The sequence below is a fragment of the Oratosquilla oratoria genome, chromosome 36, assembly GCF_046742065.1.
Source record: "Oratosquilla oratoria isolate Oo_2021 chromosome 36, ASM4674206v1, whole genome shotgun sequence".
Taxonomy (NCBI): Eukaryota; Metazoa; Arthropoda; class Malacostraca; order Stomatopoda; family Squillidae; genus Oratosquilla; species Oratosquilla oratoria.
The window spans coordinates 37,689,990-37,697,489 of record NC_134812.1 but is presented as its reverse complement, the minus strand read 5'-3'; the positions used below and the strand labels follow the sequence as shown (position 1 = coordinate 37,697,489).

General features: G+C 39.8%; 1 protein-coding gene across 15 annotated transcripts in view; it reads left to right on the top strand.

Moving 5' to 3' along the window:
• Window positions 1-7,500, top strand: part of LOC143018964 (uncharacterized) — a 684,447-nt gene that overhangs the window by 6,571 nt on the left and 670,376 nt on the right. The window lies entirely within an intron of this gene.

Here is a 7,500-nt window from a genome sequence, read left to right as displayed (position 1 = left end):
AATTAACATTTCATGTCAACTGTTGAAATCTTGCTCTTTAATAATACTTTGAGCGAATAACAATGTCTGAAAAGATCAGTGCACAAATACCTCATGATTACTATACCTAACATATTTCGAGAGATTTTACTATGCTATATCTTCCCTGTGAATATAATGCCACAGAGCTGAGGGCATTGAGCAATATGACTGACCTGTGCTAAGGTAAATAGTAAATATTGAAGCAATTTTAGTGATAAAGTATTGGTCGTCTCGGAACCACTTGAAAGGCTGGGCAATCGGACATGCGCTCGTCTAGGTATTTAATGGCCTGTCAGGCAGGAGGGAGGAGCAGCTAACAAGGTGTTGCTTGGGTGTGTCCGATCACTCAGTCCAGCTCTGGCTTCAGCAGACTCAGTCAAGGACGTGTAGAAACTCAGAAGCATAGGTGTACAGCATGATAACTTCGAGCAAAAATATTTTGTAATTTTAAAATTGTTGTCGTAATAATGTTTTTTAGTGTTTATAATTTTGAATCACCTTCGATGAAAGTTAAACATGTGGAGGTTCAAGATAAATAAAGTACTTTCATATTTACATATGATTATTGAAATGGGAAATTATACAGTTTCGTCATCTTAACAATATCAAATGCGGTTTCGGTATTTGGTCGTGGAATTCGTAGTGGTGATGCCTGTGTTTGTAGTGGTAGCTGGTAGTGGTGGTAGTATTTGGTAGTAGTGATGGTTCATGGTGGTGGTGGTAGTTTGTCATAATGTTTGTGTTGGTGGCAGCAGTGGTTGCAGTGGTGTTGGTGGTGGGAGTGATCTAGTAAATGAAGAAAAATGGCTTATGGCCACAGTCATTGGGGGCGGGGTGGGGGGAGTGAGGGCAATGACCTTGAGAAAAGACAGCCAGGCCTTGCCTTTTCACCACAGAACTCCACGTAAGAAAAGACAGTCAGGTCTTGCCTTTTCACCACAGAACTCCACGTGAGAAAAGACAGCCAGGCCTTGCCTTTTCACCACAGAACTCCACGTGAGAAAAGACAGTTAGGCCTTGCCTTTTCACCACAGAACTCCACGTGAGAAAAGACAGTCAGGCCTTGCCTTTTCACCACAGAACTCCACGTGAGAAAAGACAGTTAGGCCTTGCCTTTTCACCACAGAACTCCACGAGAGAAAAGACAGCCAGGCCTTGCCTTTTCAACACAGAACTCCACGTGGATAGCACTTGTGAGTCACTAGAGTATTAGCAGTAGTAGGAATAGCGACAATAGCACCACTAATGGTAGTGGTGGTAGTAACTGTGGCAGTTCTAATGAAAATGGTTGTAAGAGTGATGCCACTTGTAGTAATGGTGAGGGTGAAAATAGTAGTAGTAGTAGTAGTAGCAGTAGTAGTAATAGTATTAGTATTAGTATTAGTATTAGTATTAGTATTAGTATTAGTATTGGTATTGGTATAAGTATTAGTATTAGTATTAGTATTAGTATTAGTATTAGTATTAGTACACACACACACACACACACACACACGCACGCACGCACACACACACACACATACACACACACACACACACACACACACACACACACACACACACACACACACACACACACACACACACACACACACATATATATATATATATATATATATACACATCAACCACAATTCACTTTATTTCTGAGCCATCAACGTCGATGAACTCGATGGAGGCATACATGCAGAAATTGATACATAGACTCGAACCTCTGCTAACACGTAACAAGTGACAGTGACTTAGCCTATTGCGTTATCAAGAGAGAGATAAGTTGGGCGCAACTTTCTTATATTTGTATGCTCGAGTAAAGCCGCGTCCACACTTGCTGCATCTCCACGTATCGTATCATCTTTGCGTACCACCTAGTGATACGATACGGTGCGACAGGGTATTGTACCCACTTGTTGCGTATACAGCAGGCGGATACGCAACAAATGGGTACAATACCCTGTTGCACCGTATCGTATCACTAGATGGTGCGCAAAGATGATACGATACGTGGAAATGCAGCAAGTGTGGACGCGGCTTCATACATACACAAAATTTTGCGTCCAACCCACCTCCGCAATGATAGTACAATTGGTAGTATGTAACACGGGAAAGTATTTGTACAACATTCAGTGTTATTTTAAGTTGGCAGGGGAAAAGAAACTTGATGATAGTAAGAACTTTCGTGTATTACATCTTCAGAGAAGTAAAGACATAATTTGTGTTGTGTTTAATAAATATCAGAAAGGAACGCGAACGGAAAGGGGCAGAAGGGAAGAATATTATGCTCAAAGGAAAAAGGTGTGGAGAGATGATTTGGCCCTACCTCCTTCACTTTACCTGACTTGGTCAATTTGGCAGGTGTTTCTTAGAAATTAATTTACTTAACAATTTATCACATTTGAAATGCCCATAGCTCGTTTTCATATGTTTGTATGTGTGTCTGAGACAAACAAGACGTTTTTCTCTAGAACGTAGTACTAAAATGCTATTCATGGACGTGAAAAGTGTTAAGAACAGTATCGTTATTTTAACTGAAATTGATGTCATCCCTTTCGCTATGTTTAATGACTCTAGGATTCATTTTAGCTGCCGCTAGGTAATTTTATTTAATTGAGGGAAATTCTCCACGAAAGGAGGAGACTGATCTCGAGCTTGTTCTTGCTACTTTCAGGCAATTCCATTCACCATTTCCTTGCTTTAAATAATTAATCTAAATAGTTGCTTGTTTTTCTTAACACGAGGCATAGATTAGTTCTCCTGAAGCTATTGAAGTTGTTTTCATTGAGCGAGAATCAAATCTCTGAGAGAACAAGATGACTCGACGTGAACTTAGTGATGGGAAGGAGGAAGAGGGGAAGGAGGAAGAGAGGAAGGGAGGAAGGGAGGAAGAGAGGGAGGAAGAGAGTGAGGGAGGGAGGGAGGAAGGGAGGAAGAGAGGGAGGAAGAGAGGAAGGGAGGAAGAGAGGAAGGGAGGAAAAAAGGGAGGGAGGAAGGGAGGAAGAAAGAGAGGGAGCAAGGGAGGGAAGGACAAGGAAAGAAGAAGGAAGGGGGAAGAGGAAAAGAGAAATGCCACGGAAGGAGGAAAATGAAAGCGGTGACGGAAGGGGTATAAAATTAGAACATTACCCTTTTGGCTGCGCAGGTGCTGAATAAAACCGCTTGGCAGCAACCAGAACTAATGTGCAGTTCCTCAACAGCAGTGAATGAGTTAGTTAGGAGGCTCGATACAGTGAGGAAGAGAATGAGGAGTAGTAAAGGAAGAGAGGGATGAGGGAGGAAGAGGAGAAGTGAAGAAGAGAAAGAGGGATTAAGGTAAAGAAAAACAAATAATTACGTGAATAGATTAACCCATTTAAGAGTATCGTCATCTGCTCGACCCTAGACGATTTTATTAATCTGGGGGAAAACTCCCTAACTCCCGGGGGGAACACCCAAACTATCCCAAATGCATCCACCCAGAAACGTCTTCGTTATACATATATATTGGCCAGGGGATTTTAGTCGGTAACCAAGAAAGCCCTTCTCTACTTAATGACTTAAACCTCAGTTAACTCATCTGTCCACGTTTAGTGTACTAATTTTGGTTGCCGTGTTCTCGTCATAAGATATATATATTATGTTTGGGTGGCGCCAGACGATTTTATTCGTCTAAGGGAAACCCCCCTTATGTTCCCCACCCTCCCTAAAAAAGTTTAATGAAGAAACGTAACGGGAGAAGGAATAATATTCAAATAAAAACGCTAAAATGGGGAGACAGAGAGGGGAGATGACGAGAGAGGAACCCAGGGAATCAGGGGAAGAGGCACGATGCTTCGTTTATTTTAAGTTGGCAGATATTTTCGTCACTAATATTGTTGCTGTGCAGAAGGCGTTCTTAGGGATCACTGCATTACAAATTTTCGTTATTTGTTTATTTAATTTGCACTTTCACCAAGGGTGTCACTCTAACAGCTAATGATTTTCTTTAACTCAAAACATCGGGAAATTTCCCTATGTAGGATAAAACTTCGGGAAATTTCCCTGGGTAAAACAAAGCTCCGGGAAATTTCCCTAGGTAAAATAAAACCCCGGAAAAATTCCCTATGTAGAATGAAACTCCGGAAAATTTCCCTAGGAAGAATGAGAGTCATTGAGATTTCCCTAGGAAGAATAAAAGTCAGGGAAATTTTCCTAGACTGAATAAGATTACCCGGCGGTACACGAAGGAATATAGGAACGATCTTTTTATTGTATCGTTTAACTGAAACAATATTTTTTAGGTTGAATAAAATCCCCTGGTGGCAGCCCTCTTCCCCTAAAAAAATAATGCTACCTAATGCTACTTACCGTCCACGGGTTAATAGATTTTTGCCAGGTGAAAATGAACAGAGGTATAGAGGGCACGGGAGAGAGGCATCGGAAGCAGGGGACCCTCAAGATGGGATGGGACCTACATATCAAATACTTTAAGGGGTCTGCTCGGAGATGCCGGAACCCAACTGATGGCAGGGAGGGAGGGAGGGAGGGAGGGAGGGGGAGGTGTGAAAGGTGAGAAGGGAGAAGGATAAGGGAAGATGAGGGGGACAGAGAAGGAGGCAGGGTCACTACAGAAAAGGAGGCTGGGTCACTACAGAGAAGGAGGCTGGGTTACTACAGAGAAGGAGGCTGGGTCACTACAGAGAAGGAGGCTGGGTCACTACAGAAAAGGAGGCTGGGTCACTACCGCCCGAGACCCCTTGATTGTTTTAATCAATTTATTACGCTCAAGGAGCAACCTAGTACAAAAGTGTAGCTATGTACAGAGTACTAGTGACACACAGGACACTCTCGAATCATAACTGACGAAATTATTTACAGTTTATCACCCACTAAAGTGCGGGTGATACAAAAAATATATCCAGTGATCATCTTCTGGCAAATATTTACATATATAAATATGTAATTGTCGATGAGGTATCAAAGTTGTTGGCATATGGGGTGTGGTGCAGCCTGCAGAGACCCCTTGAGTGAAACGAATAGAATCGCCTGACAATAACCATAACAAAATCTACAAAGGGTTACGCCGTACTGAACGGGTTGAGGATAGCGAGAAGTCTGGTGCTTTTGTTTAGGCGTCACGTCTTTATACCTCTTCTACCCGGAGACGCGTGTCATAAACATCGATCTGCTTGGTCAAACTATTTCATTCAGGTGACAGGTGGGCTTTGGAATGAAAAGCCACCCATTCCCTCCCTGGTGGTACTTTTCCCTTGAATTTGACTCCTGTCTAACTATCTTATTCATCTCTGTGGCAACCTCATTGATAGCACTGATTTTAAAGAGTAACTACTTTGTAAATAAAAGATGTCTAATTTTACCTGAATATGTTTTTAGTACTTCCCAAAGTCGATAATAGCTAAATAAATTACACAGAAACTCTCACTTTTTATCTATTGTAATTTGAAATCAATGGTCCTATCCCCAAAACGTCGTCTGCTTCAGCCATTCTACTAAAACATACTCGTGTCGTTACCTACGAGTTCATTATTAGCTTAATTGTGACCAAATCCAATTTAGATATATCATGGCACCACAAGATATCAAGTAAAGACAGTTACAACATTATAACTCTCTTAGGGATACATGGGTGAGCATTACCTAACACTACATAGACTCTGAGGTGCTGTTACAAATTTCAAACTGTCTATGAAGCACTCTTAGTAAAACTAACAATAGGGATACATGGGTGAGCACTACCTAACACTACATAGCCTCTGAGGTGCTGTTACAAATTTCAAACTATCTATGAAGCACTCTTAGTAAAACTAACAATAGTGATATATGGGTGAGCATTACCTAACACAACATAGACTCTGAGGTGCTGCTACAAATTTCAAACTATCTATGAAGCACTCTTTGTAAAACTAACAATAGGATATATGGGTGAGTATTACCCAACACAACATAGACTCTGAGGTGCTGCTACAAATTTCAAACTGTCTATGAAGCACTCTTAGTAAAACAAAGAATAACCTTACACAGGCTGTTTACTCCGCAGTGATGTCATGAATTAAGCTCATTCTTCATGCATTGCCATTATGTTTGATGAATGGTGATTGTGTCGAGTGTCGAAGGCTATCTAATATCAAATTTAGGAATTATGATAATGAAGAAAAAACTGCTGGGGAAAATACATGATAGGATTGAAAAGAATAGGAGAGAAAAGGCGGAAAATGATAATATATTAATAATATATAGAACTCAGAGAGAAAGAAAAAAGAACACGATAACCGCCCAGCAATAATGATATTATTCACGTACAGAACACACGGAGAGCTAAAATGATGGGGGATAGATTTTTACAATAATACTAAATTGCCTATTTCAAACCACATGCAAGAAAAATGATAAATACTATTTTTGGAAAATTTGATGAAGTTTATCAAATAAATAAGCTTAGAAAAATAAAACCAGGAGAAATAGTAAGTGAATAACAAATAAATTGCATAGAGAGAATAAATGTAACAAAAGTGAAAATTAAACAAAACAAGTTATAAGATAGGTTAATTAGGAAAACAAGGTGTTGGAACAGGCCCGACTCGTCGATGGCATCACTGATAATTATGTAATCCAAGTTACGTAAAACCACATTCTCTTACAAACAGACACAAGCAGTTTTAACAGTCTAATTTTTCAAACTGCATATCTTTTTTTTCTGAATTCAGAGAAACAATACTGACTAAACAATATATGAAACAGCAATTTTCTTTTATTAGACCTATACTGGAACTTAATTTCAGTTTTATGATATGTTCACTATTATCACAGTTTAGTAGCTGGCTAAATAAGGGCATGCAGTATAGGAATAAATGCAAAAAACACTTGTCATTCGTTGGAACGGTTTGGCATGTTCTTAGTGATACTTGTAGTGAAATCTTCGATTTTCATACAGCGTATAAACATTCTAAGATAATTGATCAAACTTGTCGTGTAAAGAAAAATTAGTTTGATCTATTAGTAACAAATCACCATAATTAACCTTAATCTAATATAACGTATCTAACTTTTCGAGTAAATGATAATTAGTTTTATCCAGTAGTAACTAATCACCATGATTAATCATTTTACTGGTGCAGTGGGGCCCAAATGAAAAAAGGGTCTTTTCCATTTTACAGCATGCAGAATTTATAGGTTAGGTTAGGTTAGGTTGGGTCAGGTCAGGTCAGGTTAGGTTAGGTTAGGTCAGGTCAAGTTAGGTTAGGTCAGGTTAGATTAGGTCAGGTTAGGTTAGGTCAGGTTAGGTTAGGTTAGGTTAGGCTAGGTCAGGTTAGGTTAGGCTAGGTTAGGTTAGGTCAGGTCAGGTTAGGTTAGGCTAGGTTCCAGACTAATATTCATTTCTTACCTCTCTTAAGTAGTTGAAATCAACTACATGCCGTAGAATGGAAAAGATAAAAAAAATGCATGACGTTGTAGAAGTCATTGTTTACAAAGCTTGTGGCATTCAGGAAGCGTAGTGTGTATGTGCTG